This window comes from Aedes albopictus, chromosome 3, assembly GCF_035046485.1.
Source record: "Aedes albopictus strain Foshan chromosome 3, AalbF5, whole genome shotgun sequence".
NCBI classification, from domain to species: Eukaryota; Metazoa; Arthropoda; class Insecta; order Diptera; family Culicidae; genus Aedes; species Aedes albopictus.
Window position 1 is genome coordinate 231,277,475 of NC_085138.1, and position 27,715 is coordinate 231,305,189.

Here is a 27,715-nt window from a genome sequence, read left to right on the forward strand (position 1 = left end):
AGGTATGTTCTTTGGGAATTCTTTTGGTATTTCTTCAGGCATTTCTGTGGAAATTCTTAGACTATTCCTTTTGAAATTTTGAAAATTCTCATTTTAACTTACTCAAAGAATTTTCAAGGGAATTGCGATTTCCAATAGAATAGCCGAAGAAATATGAAAATGGAATTATCGGATGAAATGCAAAGGAATTCTCGAAGTGATTTTCAACTACAAGAAATACCAGTTTAGTTTTCCAAAGGAATTGCCGAATAAATTTCCATTGAAATTATCGAAGAAATTTTCAAAGCAGTTGTTCTAAAATGCCTTTAAGAATTTCCTAAGGAAGAAATTATGAAAGGTTTTCAAAGGAAATTTGCCAAATCCAAATCCAAATAAATTGCCGACATATAAGAGTTACTGAAGAAATTTTCATAAAAAAATTTGAATGTATTTAAAACGAAATTTTCAAAGGAACTTTAGAAGAATACGCCAAAGAAGGAATTACCAAATAATTTTCCAAAAAAAAACATGTCAGAGAAATGTTTAAAGGAGTTGTTGGAGAAATTATCAAAGGAATTTCTGAAGGAATTTTAGAAAGAATTCCAAAAAAAATTGCTAAAAGAATTTGCATGCAAATTCTGAATTCTGACTGTAAAAGCTCTAAAAAATGCCGATGTTTAAAAAAAAAATCCAGAAATTACAAAAATTACAAGAAAAGTTCCCAGAGTTATAATCGGAGAGGTCTTCAAAATATTTGCCTAAAAAATTTCCAAACCAATTGCTGATGAAACTCCCATGGAAACTTTTGAAGCAAGTTTCTCCGGAATTGCTGAAGGTATTCCGAAAAAATCTGCTGCAGGAATTTTCTAAATCATTACGGAAAAAATCTCGAAGAAATTTTTTAAAGAATTCTCATAAGAATTATAAAAGTAATTCACACAAAAATTTTCGAAAAAGCTTTTATTGAAATTACCGAATACCTATTCGGCATACAGGGGATACTCAAAATAACTGGGACAGGTAAAATATTCACTTTCAAAAAATGTTCAACTAGCTGTAACTTTTCGGAAAAGGGCATCGAATATTCTCAAATTTTTACTGTGAGTTCATCAACTAGTTGTGTGTTAGTGGTCCAATTTTGGAAAAGTTCGGGCTTTTTAATGTGAAGTTGAAGAAATTCTAGAAAAAGGTATAATAATCCGATAGCCAACTTTGCTGTTATATCTCCGGATTCAACCAACCGAACGCAATAAAATTTGAAACATTTATGACTAATATAATGAGCTATTAAAAACTTTTGACCAAACTTAAAAATCTTTACATGAAGGAAAACTAAAGCGATTAGATTATTTTTCTAATATAACACCAATTTCTCCGAAACTTCATCATCGTTTCAAAATTATGGATAGTAATTCGACACTGATTTTTCATTAGGGCCTAACGGACATTTTCGATTTCATCGATCCTCTCGTTGTGTTATTACGGAAAGTGTATTAAGTTTTCCAAAGATTTTTTGGTTGAAATGGGAAGTCGACGACTACATGTTGCTCTAGAAACAAAAATAATAATGTTTTTGTTTGTTTTGATCAAGTTATTAGCGAAAGAGAGAGTCGACGAAGAGAAATCGATCAAGTCAGTAAGGCCCTTAAGAAAAATCATTGTCGAATTATAGTTTATTTAAATTCCCTCTAATTGACTTGAATATAATTATGTTTCGAAGGAAAGCAACCAAATCGCCGGCATTAAATTGAAAAAGTAATGAGATGAATATGAAAAATAGATAAATTTACTAAATAATACTTTTAAATTAAGTCAAACGTTTTTCAAAGTTCATTATATTAGTCATAAGTGATCAAAATTTCATTGCATTCGGTTCATTGATTCCGGAGATATAACAGCTCAAAGTTGGCTATCGGATAATTAAACCTTTTTTATAGAATCTTTCTAACTTCATGTAGAAAAGCCCGATCTTTCCCAAAATTGGACCAGTGATTCAACTAGGTAATGAACTCACAGTGGAAATTTGAAAATATTTGATGCCCTTTTCGAAAAGTTACAGCTAATTGAACATTTTTTGAAAGGTGAAAATTTTACCTGTCCCAGTTTTTTTGAGTATCCCCTGTTTATAAAGAAATTTAAAAAAAATACCGATGAAATTCGCGATAAAAAAAAAGAATCGTCTGAGACATTTCCCAAGAAATTTTTGACGTTGTTCTCAGAGTCATTATCGAATGATTTACCAGAAGTATCATCGAAGAGATTCTTAAATAAATTGCCGGAAGCGTTATTATAGAAAATACAAAAAAAAAAAAACAAATACCAAAATCATTGTTGGCATAATTAAAAAAAAAGAAAAGCTTCAGAGACTGCCAAAAAATGGCGAAGTAGCTCGCAAAGAAATGTCGAAGGAATTTAACAAAAATGCCAAATAAACTTCTATAGGAATTGCTTATGAAGTTTCCAATGTTACTACCGATGAAATATTTAGATAATGTACCGGAAACTGTTATGTAACAAATTCCTAACATATTACCGAAGAAATTCTCAATAAAATTGCAAAAGCGGAACCAAAGAAAGGGCCGGGGAAATTTGCTGATTCCATGGGAATTATTTATAGATTTCTAAAAAAAATTTGAATTGACAAACGAATTGCAAAACAGTTTGCAAATAAATTACCGGGAATAATCCCTAAAGAATTGTCTAAAGCACAAATTTTCCGTAGTACAGACCGGACTCGATTAGTTGGAGTCAAGTTTCAGAACCTCCCAAAACATGTATCTTGCAAACGGAATTCTGCACGAAGCTGAAATTTTGACTAATTTTGAATCAAAGCTGATTTTACAAGTCAAAATTTCATATAAATTAAATTTGAAACGAAAATAAATATCTCGTGTATTATGCAATTTTGTAGTTTTTAAGGCTTTAATTTCTCATAATTGCTCTGAAAATGTATTCTTGAACACATGATTGTTTTGAATCAACAAAATAGAGGGGTTTTCGCGATGAAAGTTAAGTTCATTAAGTGCGCGAAGGCTAGTTTTTCCCGCAACGCAGTAGTACTGGAAGTCATTGGATCTGGCACCCCCTAGGCACCCCCTAGGTAAAAATCCTAGATACGCCAATGCACTATGCCCAGGATGTAGAGATAATTTTCACCACCGGAACGGGAATCGAATAGCTTTAACCACTAAGTCAATTGGACAACCCGGAAAAAACCTCTTGGACATGCATGGGCGAAACTACGGCTGTCCTTACCTTCGTACCGTAAACCGGGGTCAAATTGATCAGCGGGGAGAAATTGATAATTCGGGTACTACATTGTAATTCCATACTAGGAACTCTTAAGCGTCGTAATGATCTTAAACTTTTTACGTCATCTGGTTCGTAGATGTCTAGAGATGAGTCTAGACTTTTAATTTTTTAGAAAAAAGTTAGTTTTGCCTTATTTTTTCAAGGAATTTGCAATGTATTTCTCATTTAGCTGAAATCATTGCTACTAAACAAGGTTGCAACCATTCATTTGCAAAGATTTACATTCATTTGTTATTATCTCAGTTCAGAAGCATGCTATCGAAAAACAATGTATGGATGAATTTAACCTTGTAGTTTTATCTGAAAGTTTGCCGAATAACATTGGGGTCGCACACGCATTCAAAAGTCGTGAGCGAGCTGTGAAGGCAACTTTCCACAGCGTGAATGAAATTTATATTCACCGCGTGGAGAGTTGCCTTCACAGCTCGCTCACGACTTTTGAATGCGTGTGCGACCCCAATGTTATTCGGCAAACTTTCAGATAAAACTACAAGGTTAAATTCATCCATACATTGTTTTTCGATAGCATGCTTCTGAACTGAGATAATAACAAATGAATGTAAATCTTTGCAAATGAATGGTCGCAACCTTGCTACTAAACAATCAATTGGTAATAGGACTTCCCGTGAATTCTCTGTTTTAACATTGTTGTGGAGCCTTGGTTGGGATGTTATGCAGCTAATTAGAACATGAAATAGTTATAAAAAGTTCATTTTATGAAGAAATAGTCATTAATTGTGATAGACATCACTTATTTCATATGAAATTGCCTACTTTTAGGCGTTTAAGGGGGAAATTTCAAAAAAAAAAATTGCATTTAAAGTATTAAATTCACTAGTTGTAATATTTTAGACGCGTTTTAGAAGAGCAAAATTAAGCGGTAAAGGAAATTTTTCTTTCCAACCGATGCTTAATTGTATACTGATCAATCTCGCCCCAAAGTGGCATTTCCAATATTTTGATACTTGAAGTTATTTAACTTAAAGTTTAAATTTGTTGAACAAAATTCTGTCACATGGTTCCATGGAGATACACTGGGTACTGGTTTTACAGAAATTCTTTTGGCAATTTTTGAACAGGCACTGATGTTATCCGCAAATGTTGTTTTAAAGTGATCAATTTGACCGGTTTACGGTACTAACAAAAATCATTTGTTGTTAAGTTTCAAAGCTAAAATACCACAGCCTTTCCTTGAAAGGTCGCATTTCTCCTCATTCTCCCCAGATCCCTTTCCGAATGTGATTTCATTTTTTGTTTTCCCGCCCACCGTGGCGAAGTCACTCCCTCCTGCCACTCAGCCAGCCAGCCAGTAGTAGAGAGATTGAATCTGCCAAATGGGTGGCAATCGAGGTGAAAACGATGAATGGGAACGATTTCGCGCGCGTGGTGTCCCGATGGCGCCTTCTCCTAAGTTATAACCGGCGGCGGCAACGATACGGTTCGGAAGATTTGGAAACTATTATCGGTGTAACCTTTGTAACTTTGCCCCGCTCTAGTAGCACACAGTTTATCGTCCAAACCTGCAAACCGACGAACCGTAGTCGTTTTTCTTATCCGAGGAAAACGACCCGGAAAGAGCGAGCAATCACTTTCCGCACGATAAACAAAGGTTTAAATTTTGGGCTTCGCTGAACAGTACAAAACCTAACTTCCTGGGTGGAAATGTACGTCCAAGTGAAGGTCAAAGTCTGTGCTTCAACAATGCCAAGCATCGAAACAGCACGATAAGGATAAATATTTGGTTAAAGCAAATAAATTGTGGTACATGTGGTATGTTGTTTAAACATTGATAACGATTTTTATCCCTCTTTGCCAGTAGGTAAAATGTTATTTATGTATAAGTAGTACATGGTTTGTCATACTTCTCGTGATCTCCTCTTCAGCTAACTCAGAATTGTCCAAATTCTTCAAAACGAAGTTGAAACATTTGACTAAGTTTCAGGCAATTTGGCCGACAGAAACCCCCCATCAGAAAGTTTCCATAGAACCCAAAAAAGGGCGTTTCAAGGGGCTCCAGAAGCGTTTTAATGGGTTGTTTCAGGGGATTTGAGAAGCCTTCTAAAAGCTATCTGACAAGATATGTTGGCGTTTTAATGGGATTACGTGGAATTTAGGGGTATTTCAATTGTGTTAAGGGAGTTTCAGGGACGTTTCAAAGGTCTTTGAGAGCTACTCAAGAAATATCAGGAGCCTTTAAAGGGCGTAACAAGGGGTTCGAGGGGCGTTTCAAGGTATTTCAGATTCATTTCATGGTAATTTAAGCGTTTCAGGGTGTTTCAGGAACATTTTAAGGGCGCTCCTAGAGGTTTTAGGGACGTTCGATAGGATTTCAGGGACGTTTCAAGGGGTTTTCCAGCGCGTTTCAGGGGGCTGATGGACCATAACCATATTAAAGGCATCCAAAGGGTTTCAGAGGCATTTAAGATTGATTATGATGTTTTTTTTTGAATGAGTGTAATCAGTTTCGTACTTTTTATTTCCGCCCTATGCTGCTTATCCTTTGATAGATACGCGTATTTCGACTACCACTTGTAATCTTCCTCAGTGTCAGTTATCCACTGACTAACTGGCACTGAGGAAGATTACAAGTGGTAGTCGAAACACGCGTATCCAGTGGCGTAGCAAGGGGGGGGCGGAGGGTGCGGTCCGCACCGGGCCCCCGAATCTAGGGGGCCTCCAAATCAGGGCAGGTCTAGTGTTATAAACCTTCCCTGATTTGGAGGTCCCCTGAATTCGGGGGCCCAGTTTGAATAAAGTTCTGTGATTAGCGAAAGATTCCTACATGTAAGTATAAGTTAAATACGGATTTAGGCTTCGGGGGGGGGGGGGGGGGGGGGGGGGCTGGGCAAACTTTTTAGAGTAGGCCCCCAAAAGCAAGATTTTAAAGATGTAAACCTTATATTTATTTGTTGTCAATGTTGTGTAATTCGTATTTTTTAAATTTATACTGTTTTTTTTTGCGATTGCAATATTATACGAGTACTTCAAGACTCATAATGAAAAAAGTTAGGTCATTAGGGGGCAACTGTAGCAATAAATTCTCAAAACTTCGGTGAAACCCAAAATATAGATATGTAAAGCCATTGCTCCGAGATGTTTTCGGTTTCCAAAACTGATCAGAATTTCCTAAATATCTCTTTTAATAATTATCATATCTTTCCCATAAAAACATCTATCCTCAACGAACTGAGCCAGATGAGTATTAAGTAGGTGTTATTAGAATATAATCGTATAATCAACAGAAGCATGCACAATCATTGTCAAATAAGTGTTTGAATTGTTAAACTATCAATGAAATGACATTTCTATTGATACTCAAACATCGTTTAATGTACTCTGAAAAAAATAATCTTTGGTTTTGTTAAGAAACGTTTTTAATTTTTTTACGGAACTCAATAAAAACTTTCAAGAGGTTTTTGAGAAACTCGTGTACGCCAAAATAAACAAGAAAGTTCCTTCTATCCAATTGTTGCATATTGTATACCTCTCTAGAGAAACAATTGAATCGTTTAGTTGTTGTTGTTTTTTTTGTAATTTTAATTGTTTTGCATTTATCAATAAATTGACAAAACAGCTTTATGGTTTTAGAATGGCAGCTCATATTTTCCTCAATATCCCCAAAAAAATGTAAATCTATTCTAAAAATAGTGTCAGTGCACCAAAAATCATGAAGTTTAGGATTTAGATTTATTCTCAAGTCAAATTTCAGATTATAAAATAATCTCGATACGTTTGGTAACCCAATTACAATTACTCTAGGACAACTGTATTTTATATGAGTTCGTTGAACAAAATACATATAGTGCTTTGGGAATTTTGGGGGGCCCCTCAATCGGTGGCGTGGGGCACTTGCCCCCCCCCCCCCCTTAAATCCGGGCCTGGGAACATAGATGGCTATTTTGATGTTCTATTATTAACAATTATAAATGTACACACTTTATTCATGTAGTTTCGTTAGTTTTGTTTATATTAATTTGAAGACTACTCTTTGCACCTGCAGGATCCCCAATATACAATAAAAAATGTGTTCGAAATCAAAATTGAATTTTACGGTATTCAGTACCGATATGGAAGTATAATTCATGAGCATTATGAAAATGTCCCTGATATCCTAATCACAGAACCAAACATAGGTGTTAATTTAGCATAAGATAGCAGCTGAAATTCAGGGGCCCCATTTATCAAAATTAAGAACTGAACGCATGTTACGTTCTTGAAGGGTTTCTGCGGGAATTCCTTCGGGCAAGAATATATTTTTCGATTTATCAGGCAGTTACTTCAAAGACTTCTACAAAAATTCCTCTCTGATTTACTTCAGAACTTTTTTCAGGGATTGCTTAAGAAAAGTTTCTAAGCATTGGTTTACAAATACTTACAATGATTGCTTCAGGAACTCCTCCTGACATTTCTTCAAGAATTTCTTCAAACAATTATAAAGAAATCCTTCAGGAATTCCTTTAAGATTTTTTTTTGTAAGAATTTCTTCAAGCAGTCGTTCAGAAATACCATTTCGGAACCGTTCATAAAGCCATTGAAGGATTATATCATGAAACTCTTCAAGAAATCCTTCAGATGGACCTCAAGGAATTTCTCCAAGAATGATTTTAGAGATTTCTGCAAGAAGGAATCTTGCAGTAGTTCCTCATGGAAAATATATTTGATGATTTTTTGAGATTTTTGAAGCCATATCCGAATGGATCCTTGGGAGATTTTCCAAAGAAATTTGAATGTATTCCCGAAGGAACTCTTGTAGAAATGTCTGTAGGATTTTTTGTAGAAATTTCTAAAAAAAATCTTTAAGGATCGCCTAGATGAATTCTTAGATGTATTAGGAAAGAATCATTGGGTTGATTTTGGAGGTATATTTGATGATGTTCTGGAAGGATTACTACAGTACTATGAAGTAGTACTACAAGTACTAGGAGTACTATGAGTAATTACTTAAAGATTCCTGAAAAAAATCTGTAAGCAAAGGGATTTTTGGAAGAACTAATTATGAAATGCCTAGATACTTTCTCAAGAAATCAATGACGGAAACCCCAAAGAATTCCAAATTCTTTGGTGCAAATAAAAAAAAATCTACAAAAGAATTTCCGCAGGAGGCCTTGGGTGAATTTCTGTAAGACCCCCTGAGGAAATTTGTGCAGGAATTCTTTAGGGATGAATGTGTCCATCCTTGTAGGGTTATCTGAAGAAAAACTTCAAGAAATCCATGAACGAATCTTTATACGTAACTTGAAAAACAAAATCCTTGTTGAAAAGATTAAATTTTTACTGGAATTTCTTAAAAGATTCTTGAACGAATTGTGAAAAAGGACTTAAAAACATTGCCTAAGGAATCTTTGAATGATTTTCTACAGAAATTATTAGAGGAATTTATGAGGAAATCCCTGCAGGTATGATTACTAAAGAAATGCTTGAACAAATTCTTAAGAAACCCTTGAAAGGACTTCCAAGAAAAATCGTATGGGGCAGTGCAAAAAGAACCCTTGAAGAAGTTGCTAAAAAAATCTTGAAGGAACTCCAAAGTATTCCTCTGAAAAAATGCTGAAGAGAACATGTGGGAATCGTTTGTGGATATCTTTAAGAAACTCTTTATAGAGTTCTTGGGATTACATAATGCTGAGGAAAATCCTTCAAGGAATTGAAGAAGAAGTTTCCTAAGGAATCGCTGTTGCAACTTTCGCAGAAAATCTTCGAGGAATTTGTAAAAAAGTCCTTGAAGTATTTCCCAGATGAATCGTAAAAGATATCCAAGAACGAGTTCTTGGAGATCCACACTTGAGAAAAAATATTGATGAAATCGTTAGAAACATTTCGTTAGAAGTTTCGTTTAAGAAATCCGGGCGAAACTGGTGTAATCGCTAAAGAAACCGTTAAAGGTATCAATAGAAAAAAAGCTGAGAAAAACCTTGGAAGAATTCCTAAAGGATTCATTGAGGAATTTCAGTAGAATCTCTTGGAGCAATTCCTGTGAGAATTTTTACATCATTTATTACAATTTTTAAGTATTTCTTCGGATTTTTTTTTATCTTTTTCAGTAAATAATTCGGAAACCCGTGTACAGATTCGTTAAGGAATATCTTTTAACATTAATTTGAGAATCCATTCGGCTATTGCTCTGAAAATTTCCTTTGACGATATATTTGATTAATTGTTAGGCATTTCCTTTGGAAACTTCTTCAACTAATTCTCAGAAATGCTACAAAAATGGCTTCTGATTTTTATTTCTACGAACTTCTTTAGATTTCTATTTCTACGAAAATTTTGTTGGGAATTCCGTCTGCAACTTTTCACTGACTATTTTTTTGACAATTCGTTTGAGAAAACCTCTGGTAATAACTTTCGGAATAACTTTAACACTTTTCTGGAAACTTCTATGCCAATCCCTACGGGAATTGATTGGGTAATTCATTTGGCATTTTTTTTGGTAATTTATTCGACGAGCTTTCTGTGAGTTACCTGAAAAAAACTTTCAAACATCTTTTGGCGTTTTTTTTTTTGGAAATGCTTTGATTGGATTTGATCCGAAAGTTCCTATAAGAGTATTCTTGGAATTTTCTCTGCAAATGTTTTTGAAAACTATTTCGGCATAACTCTTTTGGAATTTCTCGGCAATAATATTTAAAGTTGAATTAGGTTATTATTCTTGAAAATATCTTTGACAGAACTTTTTGAAATTATTTGGGTTTGGAAATTTATTACGGGATTAAGCAATTTCTCTTAAAGTGCTACCAGCAGTCCCTTTGCTCATATACCTGACAATTGTAATTGTAATTCTTTCAATAGCACAGCGTAACAAAAATTAACTTTTGGTCTGTCTCAAGAGCAAACTAATGTGTCTCTAACAGATTTTGGGCCGCGGTTATGTTAGGTACGATACAAACCACCCTCCAAAAATTGCATGCAAGTTTACATATTAACATAAAATGCTTAAATCTTTCAAATTTGATTTGATAAAACGAAATATTTTGCGTGAGTCGTAAATTTAGATGTCAATTGACCATTTTACCTTTTAATTGTTAAAAAAAATTTCCATGCTTAACGGCTTGCAGTCAAAAAAGCCCAAAATCGCATATTTTGCCCTAAATTGAGGTATAGCTCAAAATTGTGGCGTCCTGAAACAAATCTGAGCCCGGATTCGGATTCAGCGGCCCAAAACCTGTCAGAGACACATACTGGTACTTTGAAAATTAATTAGTCGATTCGTTTGTAAATTTAAGTGGCAACTTTTAAAAGCTTCTCTGGTAATTCCTCAGTAAATTTCTTCTGATAATTCTTTATTAAATTCCGTCTGTTATTACTTTTGATGTTCTATGAGATACATCTTTGCAAATTAAAAATAAATCCACAAATTTACAACGGAACGACCGAGAAAAATCTCAAGAGAATTACCAAAAAATTTAGATGATTACCAGACGGGATCACAAACAATTTCCTAAAAATGTATGAAGGAATTTCTATAGAATTTCTAGGAGAAATTTCTGTGAGAATTGAAAGAATTCTTTTTTTTTTTGAATTTCTAAAGTATTCATTGGAGGAATTAATGAATCCTTGGATAGGCTTTTTAGAGGAATTTCTAAAAAAAATCTAGCAAAAACACTCAATGCATCCCCTGGAGGAATTCCTATGGAATTTCTTGGAGCAATTTGTGTAAGAATCTCCGGAAAACCCTTGCAGTAGTAATTAAATAAATACATGAAGAAATCCTTGCATAAAAAGACCCCAACAGATTTCTTTTACAAAATTATTTGTAAAATACCTGGAAAAATCAGTTTAGGAATGAATGAATGAAATCAATTGAAGAAACTCTAAGAGAATACTTAATTAAAATCTGAACGAATCTTCGGGCAAATCACAAGAGAATTACTAAAGAAATCTCTGGAAAAAATCCTGAATGAATTTTGGGAGCAATTTCTAAAGGCTGCCTTAAAGGAAATCCTTTAGAATTTTGAATAACCTTAGAACATTTCCCAAATCCTTGGAGAGACTTCTGGAGAAGTTATTTGTTTTGATAAGATAGGATATCTGTTTCTTTACTACATATTTAGCCATTTACTCTGCCATTTTTATCCCACTCAAAACAATGGAATGAAGCGTTTTTGTTCTGTTTCTTATTTTTGTACATTTGTTGGAAGTGAGCACGGATTATATAAAAAATAACGTAATAATTCTGGAGGAATCAATCATAAATTCTGGAGAAATAGAATTTTTTGAAAAGTGCCCAGAGGAATACTAGCAAAAATTCCTGAAGGAACTCTTGAGAGAACTCCTAGAGTTGATGGATATTGAAAAAATCGTTAGAGAGGAAGTCCAGAAGGATTTTTCGAAAGAATTCCTACAGAAGTCCATCTAAAATTTTAATTTAATTAATTTAATTCAATTAATTCAATTTCTTCAGTAGGAATCCTTGGAGATTTTGTTTAATTAATGGAGAAATCCGATGATGAAACTCTTAGTAAAACCTTAGAGAAACTTCTTGAAGAATCCTTGAAGGTTTTTTTTTTGGAAAAGGGAATTTTTGGTGGGATTTCTGAAGTAATCTTAGGAAGTAATTCTTAAGAAATCTTTAAAAGGACACTAAGATAAGTGATGAATGCTTGAGGAAATTCCAAGTTTAATTATTAGAGAAATATCTAAAAGAGTTATTTGAGGGAAGAATTGAGAAATACTTGAAGAATCTATGGAAAATCACCAAAGGAATATTAAGAGGATTCTCTGAAAGAAACGGAAGAATGCTCAAAGAAACCCTAGAAGGGTTTCTCTTCCTCTGAGGGAATCCCGATGTAATTTTTCTGGAATTTTGAAAGAATTCTTTAGATGATCTTCTAGATGAATCCTCAGAATATAATTGATAGATTCTTGAACTTATATTTCGAGAAATACTCGATGAAGCCTTTGCAAGAATCTTTTGAATTACTCTGTAGTATTTCGAAAACATTCCTGCATGTCTGAGGTGAACCAGCCAAGAGACTGAAAGCCTCATTAGTTAATAAGGCTTATTATAATAATAGCATTCCTGAAGGAGTGCTTTTGGAGGAATACTGAATGATATCCTTGCATTTACAACTTAAAAGTTTCTTGAATAAAAATTATTCTTCAAGAAAAAATTCTTAAATAAAAAAGTAAAGCAATCTTTGAAAGCGTTTATAAATGATTATTTGGTGCAATTTCTAAATAAATTGTTAAAACATTTTCAGCGCCTAATTCTTAAAAAAAATCTCGCGCTCCCGAAAAAAATCATAAAGGAAAACAGAAAATAAAATAAGATAGATAATTTTTAACCTTCCGTTGGCCATCACTGCCAGCATCACTAGAATACTGAGTACAAAAAGCGAGATTTTTTCAAAGTTTTGTTCAAAATATAACAGTGAGATTATTCGACAGTTAAATGTATAGATTTATCATTGTAAAATATGTACATATTATGTAATTTTCATGGGGGCCTACCAATTTGCTTCCGCACCGGGTCCCCAAATTCCTAGCTACGCCACTGCGCGTATCTGTCAAAGGATAAGCAACATAGGGCAGAATTAAAAGGTACGAAACTGATTACACTCATTCAAAGAGGGTATTCTGCTTAGAGGGTTCGAAAAGTCGGTACATGATTGATTATGATGATTTCAAGGGCGTTTCAATAGTATTACGAAGGTTTCAGGGGCGTTTCGAGGCATTTTTGATCAGGGTCGTATCAAGGGGTTTCAAGAACACCTTTAAATCAAAGGTTATTTCAGGGGCGTTTCAAAAGATTCGAAAAATCTTCTGAAACTTCCTGAAATGCCTCCAAGAACCCCCTGAAACCCCCTCGGACTCCATTAAACGCAACTGAGACGGTCCAAAACACCCTAAAACGCCTCCGTTACGATTACGTAACATCTTTGAATCCCGCCGAAAATGCTCTGAAACTTCCTGAAATGCATTCGATATCTCTTTTAAACCCCCTAGGACCCCATGTAAAGCACCTGAGAGGCTCCGAAACCCCCGAAAACTTCTCCGAAAACCCCCTCAGACCCCGGAAAGTCACCTGAGATCTCCCAAGCAATACACATAGCATAGCATAGCATAGCATAGCATAGCATGAATACTTGCACAAATCGTGGAAGGAGTTGCAAAGATGAGTACATCCATTGCTATAACATGGAATCACTCATCTCCACACACCTGGCCAAGTCCTTGCAAGCATTTTCTAAATCTTATCATCAACTTAGAAAGCGTCCAGAACTGAAACTGCTTCCAATAGATGATAGGATGATGAAAATAGCGAATATTTAAAATATGTATGGGAAAAGTGTACAATGAAGTAATCAGAAAGATCTCACCAAGTTCCATCTCGTCGGACAATCGCACCGTTTCTTCATTTTTCGTTAAATGTTTACTTATTCCACCGCAAATAGGTAGAAGTCAGGTTCACGACTCGAGCAAGTACTCCTTCATTCCAAATAAATTTTACAATGGTTTCACTCAGGTTCCAACCAAACCTGCCTCGCGCTCGTGAGATATAACTTTTTGACATTCTTCTCATTTTTATAACGGTATATAAGAATAACAAAACTCAATTCTGCTGTTGAACACTCATGCAGCAATCGCCTCTCTGCCCCTCGTGAAACTATTTTGGCACTTTTCCGGCTGTATTCCATATGGATCACTACAACAAAAAACACTCGAAAGCCCGCATCAGGACGTTTTAGCATGGCTTCGTTGCCACTAAGCACTATTCCGATTCGATGGCTCAGCCCTGTCAACCATTTCACTGCCAAATCGGCCAAATTGAACTTTACGCGGAGGCGAAAAAACCGTGACGCGAAAATTTTGAAGCAGCCGCCCGCACGCACGGACTACTGCCGAGATCTCCCAAGTAACACACATGGTTACAAAACAGTCACGGCAGCGCATATATTTTTTTCCTTATAACCATAGGGGGTTAATCTGCTCAACAGACACCGTAACAGGAAGGTTAGGGTAGTGTAGGTCTGAGGCAGTCTTCTACAACAAAAGTAAAAGCCAGGACTACTCTCTCCTCGTACCCACTAAACCATTCCTATGATCGCCAAACCCTACGTCTCTCCGGAACCACCAAGAAGGTATTGCTTCAGAGAGGGGCTACTGCACATCGCACCCTCAAGGTTAGCTGCGTAGCCTAGCAGCAACGAACATCGATGACTCGCTCTGGAGAGTCCATCACGGTAACATGCTGGCGCTTAGCCAGTTTCCCGAGTGGTCCTCGCCACTCCCTTTGTCCTCGGAAGGTGGGCAGGGTCAACTCCGCCCGCGCCCAACTGCTTTGCAGACATCAAGAACTGATGCCCACGTGCAACTCGAACTGACCTGCTGGCAAGAGTATCACTACCCTTCAGGCCCTATCAGCTGCGCCAGAAGGTTGCTGACAGCAGGGTCTCCACCTGCCCCGACCCTTGCCGGGGACCCCTTTCCAACCACGGGCTCGGATCCAACCCAGTTGACCGACGCCACGACAGCACCGCTACCGGGACTTCCTCTCCGCGGCCACTTAATCTCTGTAAGGGTCGATCTCGACCGCAGGGCACCGGTATGACCTACGAAGCCGACTCCGAACCCCTGGACCACCTTTTGTACTGCATCTGAACTAGCCATTCTCCGAGTCCACGCGTCACCTCCTCTGTAGCTCCCAGACGATATGGGTGATAGCCGTTGAGACGGCGTTCCAGCGAAACTCATCCCTACACATCCTCTGGACCAAGTTGTCCGGGTTTGTGTCCTCCCCGCATGTGGCAAGCATGCGGTCACGCATTGTGCGAAAACGCGGGCACACGAACAAAACGTGTTCCGCCGTTTCCTCTAAACCATTGCACACTGGGCATTCGGGAGAATCCGCATGCCCGAAACGGTGTTGATACCGGTGTAGCAACCATGACCTGTAAGGACCTGTGTCAGGTGGAATGTAACTTCCCCATGGCGCCTATTAATCCAACTATCTACCCACGGTCACAGTGTCTTCTGTGCAACCCTTACATGCGCTGCTGTGAATGTTTTGTAACCATGTGTTACTTGGGCTGGTATCCCGCTGAAACCCCTCGGATCCCCCTGAAACGCCCCTGTAACCTTCCTTTGCTCTCCTCTATAAACACCCCCTGGCCACCGGTGCAATAGTTCCTGTCATTATTAAATATTCTTTTGCACAATATTGGCTCTAAGTAGCCTTTCCTCTTTTTATGCAGGGCATAAAAAAGGTGCTTGAATTAAAAGTGCATAAAAATAACATGCATAAAAAGTGGTTTAAGTATACAGACTTTGCCCTACCATCGGACCAACACCGCATCCCTCCCGATAACGGGAACTGGGTAGCGGATAAGGCCAAGCTAGCGGCGATCTGTACAACCGGTCGTTTTCCGGTCCAGGAAATAATTTCCACGTCGCATGTGGGCTTCACAATAGTGAAGATCAACGGGGTGTACTAATGCAGTTGTTATGCCCCTCCTAAGTTCCCGATAGAACAGTTGATAGAACTCGTCTTTGCTGAATTCGCTAACAAGCGCACTAGTGGGATTGAGTCCCGTGGCCTTCGGTGGAGACTTCAATGCCTGGGCGACTGAGTGGGGTAGCCGCTTGACTTACGCGAGAGGCTGGACTCTACTCGAAGCTATGGCTAGACTGAACATGGATGTCACGAACGTAGGCGACAAAAAAACCTACAGTAGGAATGGTGTAGAGTCCATCATTGATGTGACCTTCTGGGGCCCGGGTCTGAACCCTAGCTCGGACTGGATACAAGAAAAATCCCAAAAAATGACCACGTGGTTTATGGACAGCCCCTAATGGCACCTTAAGCTGCTCGCGACAGTATTGCGGTCTCCATACTACGGTGTGTTGAATGTGCTAGTGGTGGCAGAGGATGAAGCGCCGCGGCATAAGCGGATCGCCAGAGCATCGTCTATGTGGTCAACAAACTATTTTCGGACAATCCGCGTAGCAAAACTGGTATTTAGGAGTGAGTTAGCTCGAAGCTGAAATAATGTTTATTTGTAAGTAGGGTTAATAACAGGGTTTACAATTCGTTTAGCTTACATTTTGTCGGCAATAGTGTATTCAACTAACCACAGATCTACCTCATACAAATTCATCGAATCTAATTGAAAAACTAGAAATACACAGTACAGTAATTTAGAAACTAAACAATTCAATTTAATAAAGAAATTTACCGTAGCTTATATAAATGCAAATTACTGCTCATCCAGTATAATTCTGACAACTTCCGTATTGCTACCTACATGTACACATCCTCAAACAGATTACAGACAAATTTCCGTTACATCCACGGTCTCCCGAATCGTACTTGAACTGCAGAGAAAAAGGCGGGCCGACCAGCAGCAAGTTGAGTTAATTTAACTTTTGGCACACGATGAGATACGTACACCATCTAACTCTAAAGTTGAAGCAGCAAGTGCCCAAAATAGGTGCACCTGGACAAGTAGTACAAGACTCTATTTAAAAAAAAATCCAATTTAACTTTTTGTTCAAATATCAAACGGCTATTAGCTTCGAGTGTTCTTTACACCTGCAATGAATGCTTTTTTGACCGTCAAAATGTTGAACGCCCTTTCTATTCTATACAACACGCATAAGTCTATTGGGGATACCGTAATCCGGGGTCAAATTGATCACTTTGAAACAACTTTTGCGGATAACATCAGTGCCTGTTCAAATATTGCCAAAAGAATTTCTGTAAAACCAGTACCCAGTGGATCTCCATGGAACCATGTGACAGAATTTTGTTTAACAAATTTGAACTTTAAGTTAAATAACTTCAAATATCAAAATATTGGAAATGCCACTTTGGGGCGAAATTGATCAGTATACAATTAAGCATCGGTTGGAAAGGAAAATTTCCTTCACCGCTTAATTTTGCTCGTCTAAAACCGAATAACGCGTCTAAAATCTTACAACTAGTGAATTTAATACTTTAAATGCAAAATTAGATTTCGAAATTTCCCCTTAAACGCCTAAAGGTAGGCAATTTCATTTGAAATATGTGATTTCTATTACAATAAATGATTATTTCTTCATATAACGAACTTTTTATAACAATTTCATGTTCTGATTAGCTGCATAACATCCCAACCAAGGCTCCACAAAAATGTTAAAACAGCGAAAATACGGGAAGTCCTATTAGCAATTGATTGTTTAGTAGCAATGATTTCAGCTGAATGAGAAATACATTGCAAATTCCTTGAAAAAATAAGGGAAAACTACTTTTTTTCTAAAAAATTGAAGTCTACACTCATCTCTAGACATCTACGAATCAGATGACGTAAAAAGTTTAAGATCATTACGACGCTAAGGAGATCCTAGTATGGAATTACAATGTAGTACCCGAGTGATCAATTCCACCCCGCTGATCAATTTGACCCCGGTTTACGGTACGTGATTCAGGACAAAAGAAAAACACGATAATATCTAACTAAACACAACCCATGTAGACGCACAACAGAACAGTAAGCAAACTTGTCCATGTTGAAAGGTTGCAAGGAGTCCCAACAGAGCGACAGAAGCGGGCCAATCATATTGAGAAAGAAAAGGGGAAACATAATGGCGTAAGATGGAATTATAGTTATGATCATTACTATTATAAACATTATGATCGAATAAAACACTTCGTTAAGGCCAAGCGAAACGAACTGGATGGGAAAAAGAAAACGGATAAAAAAAACCTGAGGAATTGTGTGCTCGTTAAGAAGTGCCGCCGCGCCGTCTTCGCCGACATTGAAATTCAAGGCGGTAGAGAATAATCCAATCAATATTTCTACAAAAACATCCATCGTTGATTCAAACTGGGGACTCAAAGTCGTTCACTGTCTTAACTGGATTATAAGAGCTGTTTTCGAGTCCCATAGTAAAAACACTCGAAAAGTTCATTCTTCAAACCGCATCAACCGGCTAGAAGATCACAGCATATATCCCACGCAAAAAATCCAATCCAAGTTTGAAAGTTCAACCTCCACCGCGCTGCTGCTGCTGCTGCACTCGAAAGCCACTTGAGCACTGCTTTTAATAGCCACCTCTTGGCCAAGCCAAGCCCAGAACTTTTACCACACAAAACAAGCACCTCTTGAAGATTGAAGCGGGAAAAGCTTAATTAAAAACAAGAGCATTTTTCTGTAGGTACGTACTCCTCCCATTAGTTTCTATTAGAGCTTGAGGGCGCGGTGGCGTCAAAGAGTTGAAGTCTACAGTTTGAGGGAAGGGGAGCGGAGGAGTCCCAATAAGTGTTGCATCAAATGCCAGCGTAGGTGGATGCAGGAAGCTGAACATTTCATGATAGAAATCGAGTATTATGGGATGTGTTTTCACGTAAACCAGGTATGAAGGTTTCCCTCTCAAAAGGGTCCCAATAATTTCCATACGACGAAATCAAGATTAATTTTAATATAGGAAACATTGCAAGCTGAATCAGAGTTAAAAATAAACCTTTAAAAATAATGCCATTCTACCAGTTATGTCTTTTAAATGTTGAGTTCCTAAATTAAAAATTACATGGAAAATAAAGTTATAGAAAAACTCAATGCTTATAGAAAATACCATATAATACATGAAACCTGTATGTTAATGTAAGTTGAATATCCAGGAGAGGGTAAACTTAGTTGTCAACACATAGTTGTTTGGGCGGTTTTTTGTTGAAGTAGATTTTGAGGACATACCTGAAAACAGAAAAATAAGAAATTCATTAGAATAATGTCAGATGGTCAGATAAATACTTTGCAAAAACTAAAGTAAGATATAGTTGCGACCACAATTGCGCGGAGTTAAAAGCAAAGCAAGTATAATGTCAGCCTACTTCAAGCACATATTGAAGCAATGAATTTAAGCGATTGCATTGAGCTACTTTATATGCAGTTATTTTAGTATGGGTTCTTAATTAAATGTATGAAGTATCAAAGTCACAATAAAGCTCTGTTTATATATGGAATGGACTACACACTTGACTACACACAATACAATCATAAAATCTACGTGACTAAAGTATCTAACATAAACAAACACACGTGTAATGGTGTATGGTAATGTAATTGTAGCCAAGCATGGCATGCCGCACAGAAAATGTACAAATTTATGCTCAATCAGGTTTTTGGTTTCATTCAGGGTATTTGAACCCTTTGTAATCTCTTTAAGGAAGTCAGAATTGAAAAGCGCAATGTATGCTACTAATTTAGTGGTACAAACCTTTAACATACGTGCTCACTTCCACTGTTGATCCTACAGGATTTATCTTCAATATTTTGATACAAATATGGCTGCCACAATGGCCGACTTGAACCCCTACTATACTCACGTTTTCAAGAGCAATCTTAAAAATTCGTAAACAAATGCGCTCGATTGAGAAAAGTTGGCTCTTTTGCAAGTGAGCAAACCCAGGATAAACAGGTGGTCAGATTAGTGCCTCTAAAGTTGGTATGCAAAATTTCAATTGGATTTTCTGATGTTTCACCTTAATTGCGACCCATTTACCCCCAAATCGCGAGCCACTTACCCCCAAGATTACGAACTAATTTAACGGCAAGCAACGGTTTTTAGCGCGAAACAACGGATAGGAATTTCCCACCCGGATAAAAACTAACCATAGGATGTTTAGTGATAGCCATTGCCCGTGTAATTGTCGGCTTAGAATAGTACTACGGACTCCCTGTTCCGGGGGAAAAAGTCCACCAATCCAAGGTGTCAGGTGTAACGCTCGGTGTTGTATGGGATCATGACAGTGATATAGAAGGTAGAACTTCACTCCCTTGAAGAAGGTACTTGAATGAATTTATTTTCATATTGATATATCTTACAGAGTCCTGCTGGAGACACTTGAAGCACCGATACATGTAAATATAATCGACAACGATCATCAATCAGTGATCGTTGTCCATGTGGAAAAGGGACAGATATAATTCTTGAAAGTCTAACAGCGGAACTAAGGGTATGCGGTATACCGAATGATTTTGCCAATACACTTCGAAACGAAATTCCGTGGAATTCCACGGAATTCAACTTGGCGAAATTTATGATTTTGAATTTCGTTTCGTTTCGCCGAATTCCAAAAAATTCGTCTCCAAAAACTTGATTCTGACAAAATTAAACGGAATTCCGCGGAATGTCCAAAATATTTCGAAAATAAATACATAGGGCATGGTTGAGATCATGCTAATCTCAAGTTTCTGAAAGGTGTTCAAAACATCTCGAATAGCGAGAGACAAATCACTCCCATGCTGAAAGTCTCTATAATAAAAACAAAAAAAATCTCGAATATACTTCTTATCTTCGCCAGATGCAACGTAGCAGAACTCTCATCGTCCCACCACACTCAACTCAACTGAGAAGGAGTGTACTAATTTATAGTGTCAGCGTATGAAACAGCCTTCCTCTGGAGACCAAGACGAAGCCCACCTTTAACGACTTCAAAAAAAATTCTATAAATCTAAGATGCTTGCTAACTAAATGTGCAATTTTTAAGATTTCAGTTAATTGATTAAGTTCTAGTTTTAAAGTTAAGCTTTTAAATATCCTTCAGTTAAGTAGAAACTCTATGGTTGTTTCCTTGTCCCTAAGGTGAATATAGAATGAAGCCACAGCTTGAATTTTCAAAAGCACAAATCTGAAGAACCAAACATCGCACCGAGCTGAAAGTTGATCGATTGATCAGCCGCTGGTGGTGACCCATCGATTAACTATTCAGCTCGATGCGATACTTGGTTCTTCAGATTTGTGCTTTTGAATGATACTGTACTGTAATAGGATCCCGTTATTTTGAAAATAAACTATTGACTTTGTAGGCGTTATATGATAGATTGTCACTGTGCTGTGATAAAAGTTGGAAGGAAGGGAAACGGTTTTTTTTAATCCGTTTCTGGTTCTAGCAATCGCTACGAACATACAAATATACATGAGATGTATACGTAGGAGAAAGAGAGAGAAAGTAGATAGAAAGATGCAAAGTAGGAGAAAAGGAACGAGCCAGGAATCGAACCCAAGACCTTCTGCATATGAATAAGAAGCGGTAGTGGTTAGCCATTCTTTCGCAGACAAGAAATTCCATAAAATTTTATGTTCACCCATTTGTTTTTCACAGAGCTCTTATTGAATAAGAAACACTAAAAGGACTACTTAGGCGATATATGGATGAATTTCAAAAAAATCTGAGACAGAATATTTCAAGAATCCTAGATTATGCTTTTCATTGTTAAATTTCTTAAATATGTTCGGGTGAAGATACCGATGATGGAGTTCTTTGAAAATGTCAAAAGGTTAGATGAGCACGACAAACTCTTACATCACCATGTGCACAGCCAACTTTTACACTGAATTTTCGTAAAATAAGACGTTTGTTAGCTGGATTTAATCAGATTATTCACCAACAAACTCTGCACTGGTGATATTACGTGGGTCATTTTCTTAATTACCATAAGTTTTGAGTTTTTTTCTTCAATTTTTGTTACAATATGTTTAACCCTTGGCTAGTTTACTTCATTACCCACAGTCTCGAATCGAAAGACTCGTAGGTAGAACTTCCATTTTACAAGTCTTTTGGGAGCGGTATTTGATCCCAGGTCCTCGGCGAAAAGGGCTTCGTCTTCAACCACCACACCAGGTTCGCTAGAGTCCAGATAAATCGGTAGAATTTTTGGCTTTATATCTAAAGATGATTGTGTTATATTTTTCGAATTTCAAGCTTCTTCATATTAAATGAGAACCGAATACATTTCTTATGCATTCTTTTCAATTTCTATGTGAGTTTAACTGGGTATTTTCTTATAAATTTAATCATCTATCAATTTTAGGATTAGATTCCAGGCTTTACGCTATTCAACCAAGCTTGATTTGTAAACATCTGACTGATGTTTCCATATCGTAGCTTCGGAGATAAGAAAATCATATAGCATAGTTGCAATGATGCAATGAATTCACTAGTTTACAAAATAAAACGAAAGTCGTGAACTTCTGTCGACGACCAAAATTTTTGAAGCATAATTTAGCGCTGATTTCGAAACCGTGCTTCAAAAAATTTAAAGTAGAACAGTTTTTTAAGTTTTAGCTCAATATCTAGTCTTAGAACTTTTTAAAATATGGAATTTAATCAAATTCAAATATCTTGAGTTTTGTTCAGCCAATTTTAAATCGTTTTCCATAAATTAAAAGCTGAATATAATACCATTCGATCATCTGAATGCAGGGTTGCGTCAGATGGATGAAAATCAAGATATTGGCAAGTTTTGGGGACAATCTCCTTAAATTTTAGCAAAATTTCTAAAAATTTATGAAGAAATGTATTTTTTTCAATAAGAAAAAAAAACAATTTAAAAATTCTTTCTCAACGTTTATTTGACAAATCATATGTGGGTGAGTTACAGTAAAAAAATCAGCTCAATCGGAGCATTGATTACGGAGAATGAGATGTGTGAAGTGAGCGACATTGCCTTAAAATAGAACAAAAATCGATTTCAAATCATCAACCTTGTATGGAAAGTCGAAAAAAATTCGCTCTACTGTAATTTTTTTCCTTCGCGTTTTCGAACTCAGGGCATGATTCTACACGAAAAACGATCATCAGCTTACCGAGTTCAAAAATGCTGTAAACTAGTGTTATCGGGGCGATCTTTTTAAGTCATTAGGTTATTGGTGTAATTATTCAAATATTCAATATACAGTGTATCAAACAGTGTCCGTACAGCAATTTTTTCGTCAAACTAATTTTTCATTCAAATGTTCATAACTTTTTTATACGTCAATCATAAACGCTAAAATTTTGACCAATCATAAACAATACATTAAACCTCCATTGGTAAAATTTTGACCGAGATCGAATAAGTTTTCTGAAAGTTATAGAACTTTAGTAAAACTTGTAAGATTTTTGAACATTTTTTAAAAACATTCTATCTCAATACCTACTTTATGAAACTTTTCCATTCTTTGTTGTGTTACAGCTTATATGTGAGGCTTTCATATGCAGCTTTGTTTGATGTTTTATATTCACTACAAAAAATATAAAACATCTGTATATGTTCAGAATATTGTTTGGAAATTTATCATATTTTGATGAATAAAAGTGCCAAGTGTTAACAACTTCCTAAAACTTTCCTAATGTAATATTTTCATGTAGGACCTACTAAACCACATATGCAGAGTAGGTCCTACGCGTTTTTTGTTCAATTAATGCACTTTGGCAGATTATATGTGTAAAATATGGTAAATTTATAAACATCGTCAACTACATAAAGAGATTTTTCATATTTTTTGTAGTGAACAAATTAACCCTAACAAGATTGCGTATTAAATGTTCATGTGTTAGTGTTCCCCTAAAAAAAAGTTTGAAAATATTTCATCCAATATTCTTTGAGATATCCATCAAGCTTTACTTAAAGTTCTATAACTTTCAGAAAACCTTATTCGATCTCGCTCAAAATTTTACCAATGGAGCTTCAATATATGGTATATGATTGGTCAATATTTCAGCGTTCTTAATTAACGTATGAAAAAGTTATGAACATTTGAATGAAAAAGTATTTTGACGAAAAATGCTGTACGGACAATTGTTTGATACACTGACTGTATGTCGCGAACAATTGTGAAAAATATAAATATCACTGAAGCAAACGAAGCTAGGGCATCCCCTAGTCTTTATGGAAATGCAACTCGCGCCACTGCAAACACACTGTATCAATTCGCACAAAATTGGTGTTACTGCAAAATTCCGCGGAACTTTTTCGAAAATTTCGTTTCGTTTCGAAAAATACCGAGTGAATTCGGATTTCGTATCGATCTCACGAAACATTTTTGAATTTCGTTTCGTTTCGTACCGCATCGTATCAGAAAATTTAAATTTCGTTTCGTTTTGTTTCGCCTTGAAAACTCCCATACCGCATACCCTTAAGCTGAACTGAACCTGGTGACATCCAACTTATTAAGCTGGAGTAATGCGTTTTGGTAATACGGATTCATAGTACAAAAATCTTGTTAATAGTGACAGTTTCTAAAATTGCATTTATTTTGTCTTACGGATAGTTAAAGACTCGGTTGGCCCTCGCCGAGACTGCACTTGATGTTAGGAAAACAAACCTACTATGGACTGATAAGTACTGGTGAGTGGTGATACAACGACTCACGTGAATTCTTATTACCGAACACATTCTCTAATTTCACAGCGTTTTGCAACTACTAATGCCCCGGGTTTTTCTATGGTGTCCTGGGACTAAACTAGAAACAAGACAAGGATGGGGTCTCCCCAAGTAACCACAAGCATTATAACATTGCAAGAATTAGACTGAATATCAACCTTTGCAATGCGAAATGCAGTAATTCCACACTTGTCATGCAATAATCCTTTAGATTGGCATTATCAATGTGATGATGCATTGCATTTTTCTTTACATTCGGGTTTATTAAAAGGTGATATAAGATAATTCAATAATTCAACACTGCAAAAACTGAATAAATGCAATGTACAAACTAGCAAAGTTTGCTCTAACAATACAATTATAAAAGCTTGACTCTAATGGTAAACAAATGAAATCAAGAAGATTGAACAACTTTATGGCCAACTCTAGCGGTCTTCAACATTTCTGGTTCGACTCCCGACCAACTTAATCCCTGTTTGAGCCACCGATCGACGACAGCAAAACCTAATTAGAGATGAACTTTTCTCTTTTCTGTAGGCTACTATCACATGCCAAGAACGATGGAAATCACAATCAGCATCCCAAGTAACACACTTGTCACCGAAGAGTCACGGCGGCGCAGGTTTATGTTGCGCAAAAGTCACTGTGACTTACTTCTAGCAAGTGAGTGTTTATTTGTTAGAAGTAAGTCACAGTGACTTCTGCGCAACAAAAACCTGCGCCGCCGTGACTCTTCGGTGACAAGTGTGTTACTTGGGATATCAGCAGTGTGCGAAGGGTGTTTTAATCGAGGTTTTAATTTTCTTATGTTGATTAAATATCTTCTAAAATGCATTATGTATTTATCAGTAATTTATCGGAATGTGATAGTTTACTGTATTCTATTACATATGACATAGTCGTTTTACCCTCTTCTACAATGATTGAGACAGACGAACAGTTTCCTTTTAAATAATGAAATATCTGTTGTTATCACTGCAGCAGAAACGGTCCAAGGCGCCAGCGCGTATGGAACTCATCTAGCGGTCTTCAACACTTCTGGTTCGACTCCCGATCCGACGACAAAAAATAATGGGTAAAACATTCATGTGTGGGGGCATCAGTACCGTCGATAACGAAACGGTGCTAAAAATAGATTTTTGTTTTGGTTTTTCGTGTTGCACGTATCAAGCATGTCAAATGCAAATGTACAGCACATGCATTTATATTACTTTAGCAATGGCTGTCAGCGTGCTGCAATATGTGGCACTAATTTGATTTTAGTGGGGCCCTTTTCGACTTTAATATTGCTTCAATGAGGTGTTTAGAGTAATGCAGCATTATATTCATAATTTTAATTATCAATATATGGCAAAATTGATGCACTTATATACGGCTTCGTGGTTACTTGGGTCCAGTTAGCCTAGTGGTTAAGGCCAGAGATGGCATACACCTCAAAGCGCTAAGTGAGAAGATAAAAAAATACACATTACACACAGCCTGCATGATGAGAAAGAGTGCGTGTGTAGAATTATCTTCTGCGTGGTTCGACTGCACGCGCTCGGCATCGTTGTCGCATTGCGCACGACGGTGAGCGCAGGAAAGCAAGAGAAAGTACAGTCCAACACACAGCTCACATCACAGCGCTGCGCTACTCTGTACTGCCGAGAGCCTACAACTTGCAGCTCAGTCAGCGCAGCTGTGTAGCACATTCCTAGAAATGAGCAAAGCTCACGCAGAAGAAGCTTGAGCTCTGCGACGTCTCGCGCGGCTGGTGTGGCAACTTACACATTCGCACTCTCACGCAAAGTTTTGCGGCTGAGCGATGTGTGTTTGTTGCCGGTCCACATTCGTAGCAAAAGAGAGCGGCGCTCATTTTATTGAAGATGTGTACGCAGAGCTGTTTATCAGTGTATCTATGCCATCTCTGGTTAAGGCTATGGATCGCCAATCCGGAGACGGCGGGTTCGATTCCAAAGACCGCGGTCCATACAATTTTTTTTTATGTACGAAAGGCTACGCGGGTGGGGGGGATCGTGGTTTATGGACAGCCCCCGCTATGTCTGAACTAGCAGATTACAAAAATTCAATGTACATCGGGTTTCTCTTCACAGAATATCAGAATTCATGCTATATTATCGTATGCGGAAACTTTTAATATTTCATCGGGGAAATTTTGATTTTTTCATCTTTTTAGCTGTTTTTCATACAAATTTACATGAAACTCTTATTTTTCACCATTTTCTCTCCCATACAAAATGTATGAAAAAAAAAATTACCGATAGAATATTTTGAAACCTTCTGCAAATGAAAATATAGCTTGAATACTGATGTTTGGTGGAAAGAAACCCGATGTACATTCAGTTTTTATAATCTGCTAGTTCAGACATAGCGTGCAGCCCCTACTACTGTTCCCGCTACTGTTCCTCATCTTAATCGACGAGATCCTGGTAGGTGCGATTGATCGTGAACCAAATCGGTTGCTGTGTTGCTGTGTTCTTGCCGATCGCTCCTCGGTGGCAGGTTTTTCCATCAACGTCAACAAGACCAAATCGTTGGATGTAAATACGATCAACCCTTCCAACTTTATGGTAGCTGGGTAATCAGTGGAGAATGTTAAAAGCTTCCAATATTTTGGTAGCCAAACGGTGGCTGATGCCGGTACCAAGAGTGATATATGTTGGTGTAAATATCAAGAAGCGAGGGCTGCTTTTGCGAGTTTAAGAAATGTATGTAAAACAGTCGGATTAGTTGAACCCTAAATTTTAATTCAAACATGAAATCTCAGCTGCCAGTGAAACTTTGTATGTATCATCGGAGAATAGTCAACGGCTGATGGTCTTCATCAAAAGATGCCTGCGGTATATAATTCGTGCATGGTGGCCTCACAATTGGACCTCCATCGTAGAGCTTCATCGTCGATGTTATCAAATACCGATAGCGATAGAAATTCGGGAGTGGAAGTGGTGGTCGTTCACACTCTACGCAGGGGCGGAAACGAAATCTGCAAGTAATATAGATTAACGTTAGATAGGAACCCAGTGTAGTATGGCATTGCAGCAGAGGCAGACCCAGAGGCTCATGGCGGCACAACATCAACAAGGAATCCAATGAGGTCTACAGAACCCGGGTAGAGGCTAATGGCAAACAAAGGATAAAATAATAACTTGTTTTGCCATCATATCTCGTTTTGCCATTCTTCTGTTATTATGAAAAACTTAAAATGGCTAATTAATAGCAAAATATACAATCATAGCAAATCTTGTCATTGATATGTTATTCATGAATAATGCTAAATAACACATCAATAACAAAAATTA

General features: G+C 37.0%; 1 protein-coding gene across 11 annotated transcripts in view; it reads right to left on the reverse strand.

Annotated features, from left to right (window-relative positions):
- Window positions 1-27,715, reverse strand: part of LOC109399236 (small conductance calcium-activated potassium channel protein) — an 807,467-nt gene that overhangs the window by 316,980 nt on the left and 462,772 nt on the right. Inside the window, exon 1 of one of the 11 annotated variants that reach the window (XM_062859439.1) lies at window positions 18,861-18,884. The exons of the other annotated variants lie outside the window; for them this stretch is intronic. The gene's annotated coding sequence lies outside the window, so the exon portion shown is untranslated. Of the gene's footprint in view, window positions 1-18,860; window positions 18,885-27,715 lie in introns of those variants that run through there. 11 annotated transcript variants of the gene reach the window in all.